We start from the raw sequence: 21,914 nt of genomic DNA on the forward strand, positions 1-21,914 counted from the left end.
ATTGATAGTAACTCTACAGTACTGCGTGGTATTAGATGTCCTTGTAGGATGTGAAGAAATATTTCGTAAATTGTGTTTGAAATTGTAAACCCACTACTGTGTAGCCGACACAAACACCAGCTGACCAGTGTCAATATTTGTAATATTTTAAGTGCATTAACAGGTGACGCTCTCGGTAGCATTACTCTCCTCCCTATCTGTGCCCCCCCCCCCCCCCGTCTCTCTGTTATCCATATCTCGCCATAGGAATGTAGAATTTCCACAACTGTTTTCACGGGAATCAAATATCGCCAACGCTGCTCGTGGCAGCCCCCCCCCCCCCGTGTGTGTTCACAGCGGTGCCCGACCCCTGACCTCTGTGTGCGTCACGTGCCTCAGCCACCCGTCAATGTCACGAGACCAGAGACTGGGAACGGCGTCTCTACGTGTCTCAGTGTGTGTCTCTGTGTCTCAGTGTCTCTGTGTCTCTCTGTGTCCCTGTGTCTCAGTGTCTCTCTGTGTCCCTGTGTCTCCGTGTCTCTGTGTTTCAGTGTCTCAGTGTCTCTCTGTGTCCCTGTGTCTCAGTGTCTCCGTCTCTCTGTGTTTCAGTGTTTCAGTGTCTCAGTGTCTCTCTGTCTCACTGTGTCTCAGTGTCTCTGTGTCTCTGTGTCTCTCTGTGTCCCTGTGTCTCAGTGTCTCTCTGTGTCCCTGTGTCTCCGTGTCTCTGTGTTTCAGTGTCTCAGTGTCTCTCTGTGTCTCAGTGTCTCAGTGTCTCTCAGTGTCTCTCTGTGTCTCAGTGTCTCCGTGTCTCCATGTTTCAGTGTCTCAGTGTCTCAGTGTCTCTCTGTCTCACTGTGTCTCAGTGTCTCTGTGTCTCAGTGTCTCTGTGTCTCAGTGTCTCTCTGTGTCCCTGTGTCTCAGTGTCTCTCTGTGTCCCTGTGTCTCCGTGTCTCTGTGTTTCAGTGTCTCAGTGTCTCTCTGTGTCTCAGTGTCTCAGTGTCTCTCAGTGTCTCTCTGTGTCCCTGTGTCTCAGTGTCTCCGTGTCTCCATGTTTCAGTGTCTCAGTGTCTCTCTGTGTCCCTGTGTCTCTGTGTCTCAGTGTCTCACTGTGTCTCAGTGTCCCTGTTTCTCAGTGTCTCCGTGTCTCAGTGTCTCAGTGTCTCCCTTTGTCTCAGTGTCTCAGTGTCTCTCTGTGTCTCAGTGTCTCTCTGTGTCCCTGTGTCTCAGTGTCTCTGTGTCTCAGTGTCTCAGTGTCTCTCTGTGTCTCTGTGTCTCAGTGCCTCAGTGTCTCTCTGTGTCCCTGTGTCTCAGTGTCTCAGTGTCTCTCTGTGTCTCAGTGTCTCCGTGTCTCAGTGTCTCTCTGTGTCTCTCTGTCTCTCTGTGTCTCAGTGTCTCAGTGTCTCTCTGTGTCCCTGTGTCTCAGTGTCTCCGTGTCTCTGTGTTTCAGTGTCTCAGTGTCTCTCTGTGTCCCTGTGTCTCAGTGTATCTCTGTGTCTCAGTGTCTCTCTGTGTCTCAGTGTCTCTCTGTCTCAGTGTCTCTCAGTGTCTCTCTGTATCTCAGTGTCTCCCTGTGTCCCAGTGTCTCCCTGTGTCCCAGTGTCTCCCTGTGTCTCAGTGTCTCTCAGTGTCTCCCTGTGTCTCAGTATCTCCCTGTGTCCCAGTGTCTCCCTGTGTCTCAGTGTCTCTGTGTCTCAGTGTCTATCTGTGTCTCCCAGTGTCGCCACGTGTTTCCCTGTCTCCATGTGTCTCTCTGTCTTCCTGTCTGTCTCTATGCTTCTGCGTCTCCCCATGTGCCTCTGTCTTCGTGTTAGTTTCTATGCATCCCTGTCTGCGTATCCGCCTTTTTCCTGTCCCTTTGTCTCGTCCACCAGTCTCTCTGCGTGCCTGTCTCTTTGCATGTCGTGTTGTCGCACTGCCCTCCCTGCTTCTCCGTTTTCTTGCCTCCACATTTCCCTGTCTTCCCGTGCCCATGGCACTGGATAACGTCGCATTGGTACAACACGAAGCTCCATTGTGAGATCAGTTGCACTCGTCCCTTGAACACAGTTTGCAATACTCTGCTAGCTTTCCACTTGATTAAGTGTCATGGGTAATCAACATGATCCATATTTGTTTAGTTCTTCCAAAAATGTCCTGTAGTTCATTTGCATTGGCTGTTATGACTTGTAATGAAAGCTGAGACGCTGTTTTTTTTTGTACATTTTCTTCCCAGCGATTCTCAATCTACCAATGGATGAATGCCGCTCCAGGCCCCACTCACCCCGACTCTGTCAGTCATGGGATGGTTTTTTACTGGTAGGAACCTCTGGTTACAGCAGCCCACAGGGGATTATTGTGTCCGTTCGTCCGTCGTGAAGGGAGGGGCTGGGTGGGGAGGGAGGGGAGGGGAGGGTGGAGGGGCTGGGTGGGGAGGGTGGGGCTGGGTGGGGGGTGGGTGGGGAGGGTGGGGCTGGGAGGTGAGGGTGGGGCTGGGTGGGAAGGGGCTGGGTGGGGAGGGGCTGGGTGGGGAGGGGCTGGGTGTGGAGGGGCTGGTCACCCCGTGGTGCCCTGATAAAACTCAACGTTTAACCTACTCACGCCGGCTTGTGCCCGCCCTCACAGTCGGGAATATTTGCGGAATACACCACGCCGCCGTTGACCCTGGCCATTGACCGAGCAACCCAACGTTCCTACCAGCTCCCTCCGCAGGACAATGTGTTTACCATTTCTGTTAACGCATTTTCTTCTGCAATCCAGTTTTTTGGAAATATCCATTGTGACTAAATTCGCCTTTTCGAGAGCACATCTGCTCGTCTGACTCAGATATTAATAAATTGATTATTTAGATCTCACTGTAGCTGTTCAATTTTTGCAACGTGAAATGTATTCTGAATGTGTGTTTAGGGACGTGTGTTTGTGTTGTTGTTGTTGAGAACTTGTATGAATGCATCAGTGTTCACTGATTTCAAACCCTTGTCTCATATAAAAGCCAGGCATACGACTTTTACATTCATTAGGTTTTTGTGTAGGAGCTGCTTGTATTGTAATAATGTGCATTACTCGATTTTATATGAACTTCGTGATACGCTAACACTGGTCAACACACTTTTTCTGGCATAAGGTATTCCAACGGTTTTAAGGTAATTTTGGGGTGCTGATTCCAAATCTGGCATCAGTTTTTGTCTATCGCATCAGGTTTTTGAGATATCAAATATTTTATTTTCAATAACTGCAGAAGTAAAATATTAAACAAATGTGGATATCTACATAAAATGATATTATAAACACACTATCCTAAAAATACAGCACCATATTTTAACACTAAAGCAGTCACTGACTCGCAACAACTTGCAATCGTAAGTGACAGAGTTAATTTCGGGTAAAATCAATGAAAATGGGGTATGCCGATAGCATAAAAATGAGATGTGATGGAGCAAATCTGAAATCAGATTTGGAATCAGCACCTTGAAATTAGTCTAAAACAGCTGCAAAAGTCCAGGCCAGAAATTAGTTTTTTTTGTTGACCAGTGTATTAAACGTACGATGTAGGGCTCTTGGGTATAACATGAATGATATCATTGTGGGTGGGGAGCGGTGGCACAGTGGTGAGTCCACCGCAGTTTTGAACCCGGCTACCTGAGTTCGATTCTTGACCCAGCGAACATCAGCGGCGAGCGATGTGTGACCTCCCGCCCCATTGTTGAACCCGCATTAATGAGTGCGGTGAATTGTGGTGAAACAACACCCACGACCAACACGGTGCATTGATATTACGTGAGATATACACACAGTATGTATTCCTCATTGACACCGGGTCAAAGACTGCGGTATTTACCAACACCCCCACCTACCCACCAATAAATGCATTTAGGATTGAACGAATGTGGATCAATATTGCACAGACGTGCGACTTTTGAATTAAGTGGAATAATGTATCTTGCTTTCTAATTGTAAACCCCAGCTATAGCTTCAACTGATTACGACATCCAACTGGCCGGCTCTCTGCCAGCACAGAACGATAATAAAGAGCGATACAGTGCCTCGTTACCCTGGGGGGACATCGGGTTTAATTCCCAACGCGCCTGGGCTAACGAGGGGTCGTGTTTTTTTTTAAATCCTTTATATTAAGTTCACTTGCTTGCTTGCTTGCTCGCTTACGACCGTGCAAATCTTTCGGTCGTTTTTTAACCCACTTCCCGTGATCCAATCGAGCTGACATTTTGCACACAGACTCGTTGTGCGTGACAATTTATTTTCTTGAAATTTTTTTCCCAACATTTTCCACTTTTTAGGAATTTTTTTTTCATATTTAATTTAAAATACCAATGTGATAAAAATGAAACTCTTACTCAAGAAAAACAGAAATGAATAATAAAATAAAACCGATGCCACGCATATAAAGGATTTATAGTGAAAAACTTTGTTTTTATGGGTTAATTTTTTACAAAGCCTCGAGCCGTCACTGGAACTTGAGGCAGGTGAACAAAGATCCGTGTACAGTATGTCAAGTTGCTTTATACCTGTGCCCAAAAGCAGTGGCGGCTCCTGCAAAATCTCTCAGGGGGGGGCAAATGTCTGGATGATTGAAAGGATAAGGTCCACCCATGCAATGGATAAATTAACAGCTTAAGCATGTAAAGGCAACTTCACTTCTTTAATATTAATGAAAAATAAAGTGACTCTTACAATACATCTTGTTTGTTTCTATACTCACTATTAAAACAAACCACTCAAGTTTCTTTTATTAAAGATTCCACTAGTTGGCGACAAATTATATTGTTGGATGAAACGTGCTTACGTATGATGACGTAAGCACGTATGATGACGTAAGCACGTTAGGGCGAGCCCTCCCGGAAGCCATAGAGAATGCATTGCAGCGCCCCCGTTCGAAAAAAAACATCTTTGAATGTAAGTCTATGGGACCACTCGGGGCGATTCTCAGCTGGAGGGAAATCGCCCAAAAAGAGGCGGGTACTCCACAGAACGTAGCATGACGCTGATTGGACTATACCCAGAGGCACAGTGACGGCTAGCGTGACTCTGTGGTTGAATGACATTGGTGGTGCGTCGCCCAATCGCCCTAATGAAGAAACCGCCCCTGCCCAAAAGAACAACACGTGCACGTTAAATACACACCATGTATTGAGTAGTTGTTGTTTAGCAGAGTGAACGGGCTTGGGCGAGAACAGATGATGGTCAGTGGTTGGAGATCAACATACGTAGCCAACCGCGATAATTGGAGGTGCGGGGGGAAGGACAATAAACTAAACACAAAAAGCATTTATCAAGAAAAGAGTTTTCAATCTAGATTTTAAAGTGCATAGCTCCAGTAGCTTCTTAATATCGGAAGGAAGAGCGTTCCAGACGGCCGCGCGTCTGAAATCGCGCGATGCGGTGACCGCCGTCTTTGATGGCCAGCCAAAATTCGCTGCGACGATGACCGAAGGTCGCGTGATGGGTTCTGCTCCTTGCCGAGATCGGCAGCAAGGCATGGTGGTGGTGAACTTGTGGCAATCACTTTGTGTGTAATGGGCGCGACCTTACGATGTATTCGAGTGGCAACCAGAGAACAGAATGTGCCCCAATCGATTCCACGAGGAGCTGGAGCGAGTACATCGGCTCGCGTGCACGGCTCATGATGACCGAAGCCTTGCAACAACGACGTTTTACGGTCACGTTTTTTTAAGGGGCCGTCCATAAATGACGTCACGCACCTGGGGGGGGGGGGTCAGACATTTGTGACGATGTGTGACGAGGGGGGGGGGGGGTTGAGAAATGTGACGTCACATCAAAATGCGCAACTTTAAGTAAATATAGACAACACGTTCTACTTAATTAAATAGACTGTTTAATAAATGTTTTCTCCTACAACACCAGAGTGCAGCACCACATTAAATACGCACTACAATGGCAATAGTTTAAAGCGATTTGAAGCATGTTTTTTCGGGGGGGGGGGGGCAGAGCTTTGTGACGTCATACTTGAGAGGGGGGGGTCTGGCTTTTGTGACGACGGGGGGGGGGGTGGGGGGGGTAAAAAATCGTCCAAAATCGCGTGACGTCATTTATGGACGGCCCCTAAAGCGTAACTGCCCGTAGCTATCCACCTTCTATCGTCGTCGTCGTGGCTCCGAGCGAGGCCTGCAATACTGCCCTGTGGAGGCGGCAGTCGGCGGATCTCACGAACGTGTTTGCGAGACCCGCTTCGTGTGGGAGCTGAGAAGATGCCGTGACTCCCTGGGCTCACCACGAGATGGCAGTAGAGCAAAACTAAATGTGAACTCCGCGCGCGCCGTCTGTAAAGGACGGTGGTTTTTTTTTGTGTGCATGTATGTTGAATTTCTTTAGCACCGTACGTACTCAACCGTGCTGATCGGAGGGTCTCTCCCTCCCTCGCGAGCGAGCGGTGGTTTTGTGCGGCTGCTCCGGTTTCCACTCGTGAATTGGCCGCTTTTCACAGTTAAGAGGATGAACGTATTCGGATTAGGGGCCATCCATAAATGACGTCACGCGATTTTGGACGATTTTTGACCCCCTCCCCGTCGTCACACGGCGTCACTAAAAGTCAGACCCCCCCCCCCCCCTCCTCAAATATGTCGTCACAAAGCTCTGCCCCCCCCCCCCCCCCAATTTTTTTTAAACGTGCTTCAAATCGCTTTAAACTATTGTCATTATAGTGCGTATTTAGTGTGGCGCTGCACTCTGATGTTGTAGGAGAAAACATTTATTAAAACATCTATTTAATTAAGTAAAACGCGTTGTCTATATGTATCTAAAGTTGCGCATTTTGATGTGACGTCACATTTCTCAACCCCCCCCCCCCCTCGTCACACATCGTCACAAATGTCTGACCCCCCCCCCCCCTAGGTTCGTGACGTCATTTATGGACGGCCCCAAAACACAGAAAATAGACACCGCCAATATTTCCCCCGTTATAGTGTGGACAAGAGGCAGTCAGTTCACTTTGTTATATCATCGTAAAACAACCTGCCATCAAAATTAAATTGTGGCGGTAGCTGGTATGTATGTTGAACTTCTTTCACACCGTACGTATCCAAACAACCTAATCGGAGGTGCTAATGCCACGACACACAATCTTGCTAGAGTATCGTGACATTCATGGCCATTAAGAAGGAAGGTTTATTGAGGGACTTTAAAACCACTCAGCTGTATGCAGTAGTGACAGCTGTTATCTGATCCTTAAAGCCAGACTCGCTGTCAACAGCTTCCAGAGTTTCTTAACACCTCACCAAACTGTTTAGCCCGTAGGCTTTCGCGACCAATATCCATAATGGAGGTTTTTGGATTACATCGCATGAATTATAAATGTGTCGTTATACCTGCCACCACCCGACACAGCCAATTCAGTAAGGTTTCTCACGTAAACAGAACATGCAAATTTGTTACCAGTACAGCACACCGGTGTGTTGGAGAGTAAACCCACAACATTTACAATTTATCTTCTTGGTTCTTTCGGTAAAGTCACGTAGAAGGGAAATTATAAAATAATACAAGTAAGTTTTATTTTTATTATTTCCCTTCTACGTAACTTTACCGAAAGAACCAAGAAGATGAATCCCTACAGTCACGAAAGCTTTAAATCGAAATTTATAATTTACATTTACAACCCACTAGCCATGGACATGGCTAGGCCATGGTCGATGGACTTGCTCTTCCCGACATTCGTGGCCTCATTCAGCCATCAAGATCATCCTCAGATTGTCTACGTTGTGGATTGACTCTCCAACACGCCGGTGCGCTGTACTAGAAACGAATTGGCGTGTTCTGTTAACGTGACAAACCTTACTAGTTGGTTGTGTCGCTTGGTGGTGGGTTTAACGACGCATTTATATTTAGCGATCTAACCCCAAAAAAACACGACTTTGGACCTCACCAAACCTTCCCTCCCACCATTCCGATGTATACAGAGCAAGGCCACCAGCCGGCGCTGTCTCCACGGTGAATATCTGAACGCTGTGCCCCTCCGACACCCTCACGATATTTCAGCCACTTAGCACCCCTACCCCCTCCACCCACAAGGTGGCGGCAAAGATAACACTTACAAATCGCGTGTGCACGCTTGAGCGAAAATATAATAATTTTACATTAACACAGATACGCCACCCTTTTTAAAATATGAAACGGTGAATGCGGAACTATGTTTCCAATCCGTGTAGTGTGTAAGGTGATATTCACTCATTGAAAGCTTTTTTCTTGGAGCGTATTGGTACGTTGCGTTTCATGATCAAATGTATATTACAGGATTAACCAGGCAGACACATTCCACATTTTATAATTACGCAGATTATGAATTGTAAAAAATAAAATAATTCACTACTCTTTGTCATTCCACTATTGGATGAGGGCCTCACCCACCGTGTCAAGGGGTTGGTTTCTTGTTGTTGACCATTCTTCTCAGCACTGCCAAGTGTGTGTGGGGGGGAGGTGAAAAGGAATGGGGTGGGAAGGGATAAAGGGCTGAGTTAGAGATCACTCACCACTTATATTAGCTGCGGCTGGGAAAACCAATCTCAGGTGACTGGTTTGATAGCTCAGTGTGCAGACCACTTACATGCCACTTGTGTTTATTATATTTCACAATGTTTGAGTATTCTCTCCTCGGGTGTAGCCGATATGTCAGCATTGTTGCATTATTACACCTTTTTCAAAACGAGTTTTTTTTCCATGTCAGTCGCCCAGTTGCAGCCTGCTACGTCCCGCACTATATTTCGCCTTCATCGCTCACTTCACATCGCATGTATCGATGCGCGTATAGTCTTACATTACATCGAGATGGATTTAAGTACTGCCTGAACACCGATTTGACCAAAACAGGCATATATCACTGTTCACACTTAAATACCTTTTGGCAGCTTGCAGGGTAATAATTATGCAATGTGTTTCCCTGGGGCCTCCCTTCGAGTGGGAGTTTAGACAGTTGAACGACCACTGCAAGTGAAATCCACACCCCACCATCCCTCCCTGAGCGCTGTAAATCTCATATGGCTCAACACTGTGCACGGACTATTACTATTATTATTCAAAGGGTGCGGTTTGTTTGGAATTTTGCTCCGGGCATGGAATAACAAAGGGGCCGTTGTTGGAGACACTTTTGTGAGAGGGGGTCTATCCCTCTCGCCGAGAAAAACTAGGTGTTTGTGTCGGGGGAGCAGTTCGGAATACCAACAATACAAGCGCGACTGTGTTGCCTACCAACTGTTTATGGCAATACCAGTGTGGCTGTTTACAGCAAACTCGAAAAAAATCATGCCATGATGCCCCACACAAACTGGGCATATCACGCTCATGGCAATAAATACACAGCGTACTGTTTTTTTTGCCCGCGTGTTCTGTTCCCACATTAATTTCGGCCGCGGAAAGGTTGGGTACATAACCACCTGATAACCAGACGGGTTTCTAATGAGACCCAGCCATGCGGAATGGCTCATTGGTTAGGAAGGTGGCTAGCAGGAAATGCATTTGTTCAGAATGTATTCGCTTTCTGAAGTCTGTTTTTAAACATTACGAATGAGTGAATTTAATCCCCAGATCTACCTTTAAAGAGCGAGTTCAAGCTCAATGCAAACAACCCCATGAGATTTGGCTTGACGTTAAGAACGCCCAATCTCGTAACTTATGTTCTCGGAGTTACGATAAATCTTGTCATAAACCCAACTTACGACATTGCCACGATGTAACATGTTCTCTCCTCTGGCCCTCGGTATTTGCTAAATGTGTGTATGATTATACTCCTAAAAGCAGGACGAGCAGACCTTTAATTCTAGAATTTGTAGACCTTTACCAGTAAGACGTAGAAAGTGCGTCGGAAACATGCATATCCTGTTCATGTGCAAAGGATGAATGCATTCTTGTGTTGAGGAACTAGGAATGAGGAATCCATCTCAATTTCTGAAACCAAACATTCATGCGTGGCCTTGTGCATCCTTCCTGCGACACACCACGACGCCACGCTCGGCGCTGTCCCCACGACGTGGAACCTGCGATCACTGCCGCCACCTGCTGGCCAGCGGAGGTCTGTGCAGCAAAACCCATTCTTGTTTTCTCCTCCGATGTCCCCCGCACCTTCACCAAAACCCAATAACCTCCATGGGCCTGGCTAGGCCATGATCCATGGACTTGCTCCTCCCTACATTCATGACCTCCTTCAGCCATCAAGATCATTAAGATCCTCAGATTGTGCATTGCTCACCGTCCCAGGGTCGAGGCTTCACACTCGGGGGTGAGGGTGCCTTTGCAATTGCGGCACCTAAACTCTGGAACTCCTTGACCCTTTGAGGTCACGACTTCCAAGACACTACAAATATTCACATGTCGACTGAAACATGTCCCTTTAAAATGGCTTTCTCTCTTTAGTTGTTTTCCAACGTCTTTCTCACTTCTTCATTTTTCGGTTGATGTTAACTATTTTGCCTTTTTATGAATAGCGCCCTGAAAACGACTGATCAAGGGCGCTTTATAAGTTTAAATTATTGACAAACTGCCTCTCGGTGTCCATGTGTCAGTGTTCAGTCACTAGCACTGCTACACCGCTCAGCACACCTGATGCTTTCTTTCCTTCCCTTTTTAGGAATCGGTTGTGTGTTTCTCACCGTTTTGCCAATTCCACTTCAGCGGAATTTACCACTTCCTGTTATTTTGGAAACATCAGACAAGATAACGTCGAGGGTTAGTATGACCCCAAGCCCTAAACAAATATATTAACGCGTTTAGTTGCGTAACTTGTGTTCCACTGTGACATCAACGTGCTTGACAGGTGTCGTGGATTGGGGGGAACATTCAGGTAAAACAAACATTTAGTATTTATGCATTTTGTCATCAGCAGAAATCTTCAGCACTTGTTTACATCGCAGTATGTTAACAACGGCGCGCATAAAGGAATGCGAATAGACATTTAACACACACCACAACCACAACCACCACTTGCCGTGCATTGCCCTCATTCACAAAACGGCACGCAATGTCGTAACGCAGTGCACGACTGAGCGGAAAACACGAGAGCGTGAGCGCCACATTTGTTTACCGGCTCAGAGTGTGTGTGACAGTGACAGGGGGGACTAAGAGGGCCGATGGCAGGAGGCTCGTTCCTGAATGCGCTGGTGGCTACAAACACAGACCCTGCTGCCGCGTCTCGACAGCAGGTCTCGCCTCGGCTCACAATGGAGACCTGCAGCGGTTTTGGCAACGCGCCCCAGTTTCAACGAGCGCTGCTCCGATTCGCGTCAACGTTCACACTTTAAATGGGTGGAAGAGACTCAGCAGCAGCAGCAGCAAGAGGAGGAGGAGGGGGTGGGAGACTTCTGACCCTAAAACTCCAACTCGTGCATAGACCGTTGAGCTTTCATTGCCGTACTCGCTTTGCATTATGAATATAAAAAAACGTTGTTTTTGTTAGCACGATCCACAGCTGATGGGAACGCATTGGAATGCGTCCGCATGAGTGGGAGGGAGTGCCATGGGAAATGACAAGCGCACGCACGATCCTGCTCACGTCTGTCAGAGATGGGGCGCAGCGTCGCCCCCATCATGGACATTGCCGCTAAAGGCACACTGCCCAATCCTCCTCCACAGACTCGCTTTATATGAATTCAGAATTTTTATTTCATCCTGGATAAATCCGATGAGCTATGAAGCGCTTTTTTTCACAGACGTCCAGTTGGGCGGGGTCAGAAGTTACATGTATATATTAAATATAATTTGACGGGTACTTTTCAAACAATAGTGCAGAGCCAGGGTATAGAGGCGTTAGGGAATCGGTGAACAGATATGAAGAGAACGGGGGGCGGGGTTGTGGGGGCTGCGGACAATGGGGGTGTGGGGGGTAGGACAACGAAGAGGGAGGGGAGGGATCGCTCACGTACAGCGACCCCTGCGACAGAGCCCCCCCCAGGAGTTCCAAAATGTATGTCCCACACGAGGTTTATCCAGTGGTCAAACGTGGGAAGTTCCTTTTCCATTGCTTTGAAAAATTCCCAACCCCCCCCCACCGCCCCCTCGCCAGCTTTAAAGAACTCTGATGCTTTCTGTAAACGACGAGAAACTTCGCCCTACAGCAGCGCCTGCATTGCAAGGCCCGTGGGCCCCTGGTGGCCCCTGGTGGCCCCTGGTGGCCCCTGGTGGCCCCTGGTGGCCCCTGGTGGCCCCTGGTGGCCTTTAGCGCGGCCACTGTTCCACCCCATCGGCGTGCTGCTGTCAAACCCCAATAGTTGCAGATGCGTGGCGGCCCTCACACCGATGATGTCTTACCGGCGAAATTGCCCCCCTCCCCCCCTCTGAAAATTCGAGATCTCCTTTTTGCGTTATTATTCCTCCCCGCGCTTGTGTTCACAAACCAGTGACGGCTACGCTCGTGCTTCCACGTGTTCCTGACATCTCCACTCATGCCTTTGGCATACCTTTGAGCTATGTTACCATGCACCATACAAGCGAATCTCAGTGCCGGATTATTCTAATAGCAAAAGTAGCTACATATGCTACTATTAAGGGCCCCGCGCTAAATGCTTTCAAGCTATCAACTTCGGTCCAGTGATTCTGCACTTGCTATATTACTATAGTCCTATACTGCCTTCAACTTTTATGAGCGACTGGGTGTTTAAGGTTAGCGATTTGTCTTATTATCTGGCTGAATAGTAAATGAAAAAATACAATTACTTTACTATGCAAGTGAAAAATGTGTCTTTTAATATTTATGTGTTTTTATTTATTTATTTAGGGCCCCTTTATAACATATGCTACAGGCCCGCACTAGCTTCATCCGGTACTGCCGAATCTAACAACCTCTTCTCGATGCGGTGGACACGTTTTTCATCAGATCTCAGAAGCGAAGCGAGACAGTGCTTGTGGAGGTGACCAGCATGCCATCCTAGGCTGTCATCGGTGGCTGTGGGACTGTGTTGCTTGGAGGGATGCCCACCATGCATGCCAGGTTGTTAAAAGGCGGTTGTCGAACTGTACCGCGTGATTTTCAGCAAGGGGAGATGCAGCGAAATGTTAGCTACCTCGCTTGGTATTCAGTGGCGAGATGTTAACTACCTCGCCTGGTACACAGGAGGTCGTAGATTCGATCCCGACCCTGACGCCTGCTGTATATTTGGAGTTTGCGTGCCTCTCTCCCTGTGGTCGCGTTTTTTTTCTGTGGGTCCTCCGGTTTTTCCCTCCACATGTAGAATAAACATCACGCGTTGAAGAGTATTTGGCTGCGAAAAGTGTTCACGTGATTAAAGCACTTCATTGAGCTTTCGTTTGTGGCCAGGTCGCTTCTGAAAAAGCTGTAGCTCAGTGGGCTTTGCCTGGAATAATAAACATCGTTATTATAAACATCTATTGTTGTGCTGTGCATGCACATCAGCGCTTTGCCGCCTTCGCCAACCTGCACTGGTCATCATGGTGATGGGGCATAAGGCGGAACAATCCCCACGAGCCATACGACGTGGGGGGAGGCCCTCTCATGCACGATGGATTGACAACAAGGGCCGCACGTGTCCCATGCACACATTGCTGTACATTCTTGATAGGTGTAAAAAGATATCCACAGCGTCTCTTGTTCACACGGTTCTTTGTTGAACCGTGTATAGGTACAGACTATTAAATACGTGCAACATATAATGTCCAAAGTTCATGCCGTGATCGACGGCAGCAGATACCTCCCCAAAGAGTCACACGGCGTGCACCTCAGCACCGTTACGTGAGTCACCAAATTCCAGCTCTGCATCGAATGGCACGTTATCTCAAGCCATCAACAACTCGCTGAAAGAACTCCACGTCCAGTGATGAATGGATGCATCACCACGGAGTGGCGCGGCCAAGTGAGGCTGCTCGTTTCAGTCCCAGTGTGTTTTATTTTCTGCTTTTCCTGGACTGTTCCGACAAATTGTCTCGCGGTGCCACCACCCCTCCTAAACACGTGTTTCCTTTCCTTCCTTCCTCCATCCTTCCGGCGCTGCGGTCAGGAAACCACAGGGAACCCCTGCACGTGCACACAAAGACAAAGGTCCCCCGTATAGGCTGTCGAGGCAAGTGCTGTTAGCGAGCACCTATGAAGGCCTGCGCGGCATACGAAGGGGGTGGGTGGCCTGCACCACGCCCGGCCGCCTTTGTCTCCCCAATGGCGCTGTTTAACACATCGCACCAGGTACTTCATTGAGGTTGAGTCGCGCTCGCGGAGGCCCAGGACCCGTTTCAGATGATCGTCACTGGTGTTGGCCATGAGCGGGAATCGAACAGGGGGGGTCGCCAGCTTCGTAGCGCAGCGCGCTAACCGCTGCACTTACCGCACACACACACACGCGTGTGTAGGGCACACACGCACTCGTGTAGGGCACACACGCACACACGTCCATATGAGTGGGGCCGCACACCCACGCATGCAGTCCTGTGGCATTGCTCACCCACTCTCCCCAACCGGCCCACGCACCGCTGGCACATTCCATTCAGCTTCATCAACAGACTCTCACACACAGGTTATGCCATCCACCCGTTTGCCACTTTTGAGAAACGCGCATTGCGTGCCGGTACGCTCCAAACGGGTGCGTTGCCACGACATTGACCAGGGATAGGAGGTGGAAGGGGGGGGGGCATTGGTGCCAGTGAGAATTGCTATGTGGGTGATACAAACCTAACCCCGCTCCCGTTAGCAATTAAAACCCCCTACGCTAACTCGACCACGTGTATTGTGACCTCATCAACCCACGTGGTTGCTGCCTTCCCAGCCATGAACTTGACGTTCACAAACCGACGCGAAGATGAGTTCCCAGATTATGACACATTTCTCATCATCGCTAATCACTCATCGAATATTAACAACCGACACAACATACTCTTAGGTTTTTCGGTAAAGTCGCGTAGGTGAAAAATAAATTATGAATAATATAATTGAAAAAATTATAGAAATAAAATAATATATATAATATTTTATTTATATTATTTTTTCAATTATATTATTTACTATTTTTTACCTACGTGACTTTACCGAAAAACCTAAGAGTATGAATCATTGCAGTCACGAACGCTTCAAATCTAGAACCGACACAACGTCTGGCCGTTTCTTTGTTTTCAAGAGAGAATAATGGGGGGATGCTGCATGCTGTCGTGTCGACACGTTGTATGTATATGCAGTGCACATTTACCTTGCATAAGATACGGACCGTGAACATTCCCGCTGAGAGAGAACATGGAAACAAAGCTGGCACTGGACATTGATTGCACTGAGAAACAAGAAAGAGAAACGCGCACGATTTCAACAAACACAATACAAATCGTCGAAGTATTATTGACTGATCAACTGAATGGGTGCACGTGGGCAAGGGCACATCGTGAGACTCGATGATGGGCAGTGGTCAAGGCATGGGCGGATTTTGTGGGGGAGGGGGGAATCACCCTCCCAAACTTGACACCTTTATTAATTTATTTTCCAGTAGTTTACAATTAAGAATAAATTCATTACATGCACTCGCAATTCCTCATGTGAGGGACAAAGCGAACCTCTGCCCCCCCCCCCACCAAATATAGAAGTCAAACTCCGCCTCTGGGTTCGAGGCTAACAGTGAAGCAGCAGCCGAAGGAGGGGGGATTGGCCTGAGAGGACACGCACACTGTTGAGACGAAGCGATAGAATCGGCTCCTGTGGGGTGGTGTCCGATGGAAGCGATAGAATCGGCTCCTGTGGGGTGGTGTCCGATGGAAGCGATAGAATCGGCTCCTGTGGGGTGGTGTCCGATGGAAGCGATAGAATCGGCTCCTGTGGGATGGTGTCCGATGGAAGCGATACAATCGGCTCCTGTGGGGTGGTGTCCGATGGAAGCGTTGCAACCCCAACGCCGCGAGAAATCACGACGGCTTTTGGGAGGAGCCTTTCATCCACCAGCGGAGTGACCATGGCTGCTGCTGCTGCTGATGATGTGTGTTCTACTTACTGGGAACATCGTTAGGAAAGAACCAGAGGTTCATTTAGCGGAACAGTAAAGTATCCTTGGTAGTGCGATACAAAGATCCCCCGTATAGCCTTAACAGAGCGTAGGGGCAAGTGCCGTCAGCGAGCACCTATGAAGGCCGGCACGGCACACTAGGGGGTGGCTAGCACCACGCACGACCGCCTTTGTCTCCCCAGTAGCGATGTTTACACACCGCACCAGCTACTCATTTGAGGCTGAGTATACCTAGGGGAATTCCGGGACCGGTTCAGATAATCGTCACCGGTGTTGGCCGTGAGCGGGCAATCGAACCCGGGTCGCTAGGTTCGCGCTAACCGCTACACCACCGCTCCCCACACTACGTACACACACCAGTGCCGGATCAAGCTAGTGCGGGGCCTGTAGCATATGTTATAAAGGTGTCCCTAAATAAAAAAAAAACTTTAATATTAGTAGAGTAATTGTATTTTTTCATTTGCTATACAGCCAGATAATACTACAAATCGCTAACCTTATACACCCAGTCGTTCATAAAAGTTGAAGGCGGTATAGTACTATAGTAATAGAGCAAGTGCAGAATCACTGAACCGGAATTGATAGCTTGAAAGCATTTAACGCGGGGCCCTTAATAGTGCGGGGCCCGTAGCACGTGCAGCTACTTGTGCTACTGGGATAATACGGCACTGACACACAAACGCAGTCCTAGTCCCCATCGTGGTGGGTGACCCTCTCCTCCACGTGCATTTAAAGGCACAACAACCGCGGCGCTGTACTTCAGGCGCAGGGTAACACTGTTTACGCGATCTTGAGACTGCACTGACTCGCCATTTTATTATGACAAACAGCGCAGTCCTTACGTAATATTGCAACAACAACAAAGCGAACTGTACGCATGGTGGCAGGATGGAGGAGGGGTTGGGGGAGGAGATGTAGAGAAAGAAAATACGTAAACAGGGCCGGCCCGAGGCATAAGCGAACTAAGCGGCTGCTTGGGGCCCCCTGGCCACCAGGGGGCCCCCGAATCGTTTTTTTTTAATAAAAGAGTGAAGTATTTTAAGTGTTGTTTTTATTTTTTATTAATACATAACCTCACTGTATTCGTTTATAATATTCGCTATAACATTATAGTGTGACATTTGTGTCAATAATCTTCTAGCACAGATGAGTCTGCGTGGTGGGAGGGGGGCCCCCAAATCAAATTCTGCTTAGGGCCCCCAAGAGGCTCGGGCCGGCACTGTACGTAAATAAAACCAGGGGATGCATAAGAGGCCAACGATTTTAAAACTGGAGAAGATTTCAAAGCTCTGATAGAACAAAATGTCACTTGCCCCTACAGTCTGTTAAGGCTATACGGGGGATCTTTGTTTTTTTTTGGTGATTTATTTTTGCTCACTTCTTGCCAGGTCCCCCTCGCAAAAGAGCTGTTTAACCTCAAGGCTTTTCTCTTAAATCTGCTTAAATAAAGGTGAAATTAAACAAAAGTATCGCCCATGGCGAGAGACGCCGTCTCTGTGTGAGAGGGGGTACCGAAGCTCACTTGAAAGGGGCCCGCCCGGGCTACGTGGAGTTTCACTGCTCGCTCACACGCGGGCACACTCGGGGAGTCGCGCTCCGTCAAGAATTCGTTCAGCAAATATTTGCTTTTGAGGTGGACAGGCAAAGGGGTCACTTAAGCACAGTCCTTAAGTAGGCTTGTAACGCAAGTTCCTTTGATTTGCCGTAACATTCACTGGAATAATTAGTAGGTATATAAACCAAGATCCATCACCCCCGCGTCCTTCCTACCTGGTTGTATTAAATGTAATATGACGGTCGCTTGTGCTGCGATCGAAACGTCGCGATCTATTACATTTCTACCCACGTGACTTTACCGAAAGAACCGAAGAGTATGAATTCCTGCAGTCACGAAAGCTTCAAATCAAAATTCATATGAATTGTTCTACTTCGTTGTGCTGATGTTGTTGTTGTTCAGCAAACTGATGTGTTGATATTGGTGTTGGATGTTGGTGGGTGAGCCACTGGTCAGGCAGCAGCTGCAGGAGGTCAAGCGAATGCTGCCGGCGACTTGATGGAGGAGCGGACAGCGGCGACGTGAACTCTGTGGCGACGCACGGTGTGGGAATGGTGGCAGCGGTTTGCACTGTCGGCTCGTCTTCATTGCCCATCGGTGCGGGCAACGGCCGTCGATAGTGGAGGGTACGGGGGTCCCTTCGACGCCTCCAAACTAAACCGGTGGTATTACGGCTGACACCGTGACGTCGAAACGCGCCTCCCCCCGCCCTCGCTCCCCCCAAAGCACGGGGCCCGGGGCTGTTGCTGACCCCGATTCGCCGTGACCCCTAGGGACGGCTCTGGGTGCAGGTCAGTGGTTCTTCACCTTTCTAGACCCAAGCACCACACTCAGTCCTCACATATCATTTCACGTGCGCCACAATGAAGTACGAAAAAAAAAACACTGATCGTATCCGCAACAGTTGCACGGACCAGTACCCACGGCCTCGCAAAGGATCGGTGGTCAATGGACCGCAGGTGGATGTAGGAGATAGCCACATAATTTATTTCTACCGTAATACTGTATGCCAATTAAACTCCCTGCCCATTATTACAAATACATTCTACCAGTATAGAGGTTTCAATTTGATCTGAACAATTTCACAGTGCTCATTTTAACCTGCGGGCCTCACTGTTTTTTGCTCTACAAGGTTATCTCTATCAGATGCTAGGAACACAGACCGGGGGTTCAACTATTCCTACCAACACGCTGCTGCGCCAAACACGTACCTCTGGAAAAGGCGACACAATATTTACGTTCAGCCTGGATGGCTTTGGCACACGATCCAAGGGTCAGAATAATAACAAACAATTGAGCATTTTGTGCCAATCGTTGTTGCGATGTCGCTACCGCGTGATGTTCGCCGAGCCGTTGGCTCGCCCCCCCCCCCCAGCACCACTGCCGCTGATCTGTTTCTATTGCCCCCCCCCCCACCGAACCGCAGAGGTTCCCCGTCTCGACCACGCGCGACTCCGAGGTGACGGCCGCTCTCGTTGCGACCTCGGTGCATCGGCCCCGAGCCCCGAGACCCTGGCTCCGCCTTGGGTGTGCGGGCTGAGATATATTTTTGTACCTCTCTGCTTGCACTCCCCATGTCCGTTCCGCTCTATTTTTCTCTGCGTACACACCGGAGGGGGTTGGGGGGGGGGCGTCAGTGCACCGCGCTCATGAACCCGATCACCTCGGTTTGATTCAGGTCCACGGCTAACATGAGTGTCGAGTGACAACTGATGTCGGTCTTGTGCCTCCTCCCCGACGCCTCCTCATCCCCATTCATGAATGCGAGCAGCGAGGCGATGCTCAAACGAGACCCCCACGATCGGCACGGCGTGCGTAAGCCATCATCCAGCAGTGGATTGCCATTGAGAAGTCAAGTTGCCCTGCGGCCAGACAGACGGGACATTTCACGATCTTAATTCTGTTGTGATTGCAAACACGCTCGCCTTCAGCTGTGCCTTCTGCCTGTACCCACTGTAAATCTCAGCTATCGGGAGTGCTTTTATTACCATTGGCGAGAATGCACTGACTTTAACCCGTGACACGCCACTGCATAACAGCGAACGCATTTGCCTTTGCACTTAATAAAGTGATAATAAAAAATACCATCCGTGTGGTGTTGTTGAGAAAATACTTCAGCAGGCTGCTCGGCATGGGTCAGTGATGCGGCGGGGGTTGGGGTGGGTGCCACGATCGGTCCGTACATCAATCATCACTGACGTTCTGAGTGGCATGTAACCATGTTGCAGGTAACTGGCTTCATAGCGCAGTGCAAAAACCACTGCGCCACGCCTCCACCTCTCACTCACTCTCTCTCCCCTTCCCAAACATTAAAACATATTTTTTGTTTTATTTAAATACCCAAACATAGTTACATTTCAGTGCACGTGACTGGGGGGAGGGGGGGGGGTCTTACGCTTTGGGGATGGGATCTCAATGACAGAAGATGTAAATAAAAGTAGATGTTGTTATTGGCTGTGGACCAAACTTGATTCGAAGCTTTCGTGACTGCAGGAATTATTCTTTGGTTCTTTCGGCAAAGTCACGAAGAAAGAAACTAAATTAAATAATAATAGAAGACGACGTTGCGATTGCAACACAAGCAGCCATCATCGGGTACAAATGAATCAGAAATCAAACATAGTAAACTTGGAAATATAATGCAATGCAACACAAGCCGACTCTCTGTGTTGTATTGCATTATATTTCCAAGTTTACGATGTTTGATTTCTCATTCATTTGTACTTGATGATGGTTGCTTGCGTTAGCTGTGTACCCTTGTGTACGTTTGCAGTGTGCTACAGTGGAACAAACAGCGCTCTTTGCGGAGATTGAATTAGTTACGTGGAGCAGGGCAAGCTTCGAGAAGCCTCTTGGCAGACATTAATCACCTGGCATGTCGGGCAGCTGTCGGCACGCTTAAGAGCGTGACGTCACCTGTGCAGGTGATGTCCAGACACGCCGAACGGTGGTAGTCTAAGCACTCTGGACACACGCAGGCGCTTACAACGCCAGGGTACATACAACGTATCAATTGTTAGAATTACGTTCATAGGCATAAATGTATATATGTATGTTGAACGTCTTTCGCACCGTACGTAGCCAAGCGTGCTAATCGGAGGTGCGGGGAAAGGACAACAAACGAAACGCAAAAAGCAGTTCTAAAGAAATTAGTTTTCAATCTAGATTGAAAAGTGCATGGCTCCAGTGGCTTCCTCATATCGTAAGGAAGAGCGTTCCAGACGGCCACAGAAGCGCATCTGACAGCGCTGCGAGGATGACCGGGGTTCACGTGGTGATGGATCCGTGATCCTTGACGATATCAGCAAGGTGTTGTGGTTTATTTGTGATAAAAAAACACTTTGCGTGTAATGAGTACGATCTTATAAACGTACGTGTTACAGGGTGCTTGGTTAATCATTATTATTACATCGTGTGCAGAGTAATTTACAGACTTGTGTTAATCACCTGCTGGATGAAGGCCTCTCTGTGCCACGTCGGGCACAAGGGGTTGTTCGAGCGGACCTCACACAGAACTTGTCATTCTGGGTTGATGAGGCGGGGGATCAGGACCGGTTTAACTTTCACTCGCTTCTGATGTTAGCCGTGACTTTGCTCGCTCGGTGCTAACCACTGCTCAGCAGCTCCACCCCGAAATACGGCACAAAAAAAACCAACCCACCCGTTTTTAATTGCGCAGTCGTATATGACTAAACTATGATGCATCCAGACGTTGGTGAGAGGTACGCACCTGCTTATGTAAGACCAGGGGAATGTGAGAGATGGCGGCAGCTTGATAAGCCCTTTATCCAGCAATGAATTGGCTACGGCTGATGATGATGATGAACGCTTGGCTATGCACCGGAGGTGCGAGGGAAGGACAACAAACGAAACACACCAAGACATGAAGGTGGCAGACGCAATAGCGATTACTCCACACGTAACATATGGAGCTGCTTCTGTTGGAATATTGCCACAAGTTGCAATTTAATTACGGGTTTTTCAACAAATCAATTAGCTGGCACCGCTTGCAAGACAGGTCCGACCGCAGAGAGCGTGTCTCGGCGTGCGATCGCTGTTTGTGGCGCACCCTGTGTGTGTGTGGGCACAGCCGACGGTGACATGTGTAGGCCCACCCTGTGTGTGTGTGTGGGGGCACAGCCGACGGTGACATGTGTAGGCCCACCCTGTGTGTGTGTGTGCACAGCCGATCGACGATCCCCTCAACCGGCGCTCACCCACGTGAGCGGGGTTGAATTGTGGTGGTGGTGGTGATGACGACGAATCGCGGCTGCTGTTGCTGACCCACGTGCGTTTCGCATCGGTAAGCGATGAACGATCGTCGACGTGGCTAAAGCGATTTATTTTTTTGCTGGAAAAAAAAAATATATCGATATTAACGTCGTGGCCAGCCAGCTTCTCGTGGCCTTCGAATCGCGGGGTAAGCGACTGGCAGCGCAGCGGTGTAAGCTAAACGCTGAGCT

The sequence above is a fragment of the Lampetra planeri genome, chromosome 10 (genome assembly GCF_965212315.1).
Source record: "Lampetra planeri chromosome 10, kcLamPlan1.2.h2, whole genome shotgun sequence".
Taxonomy (NCBI): Eukaryota; Metazoa; Chordata; class Hyperoartia; order Petromyzontiformes; family Petromyzontidae; genus Lampetra; species Lampetra planeri.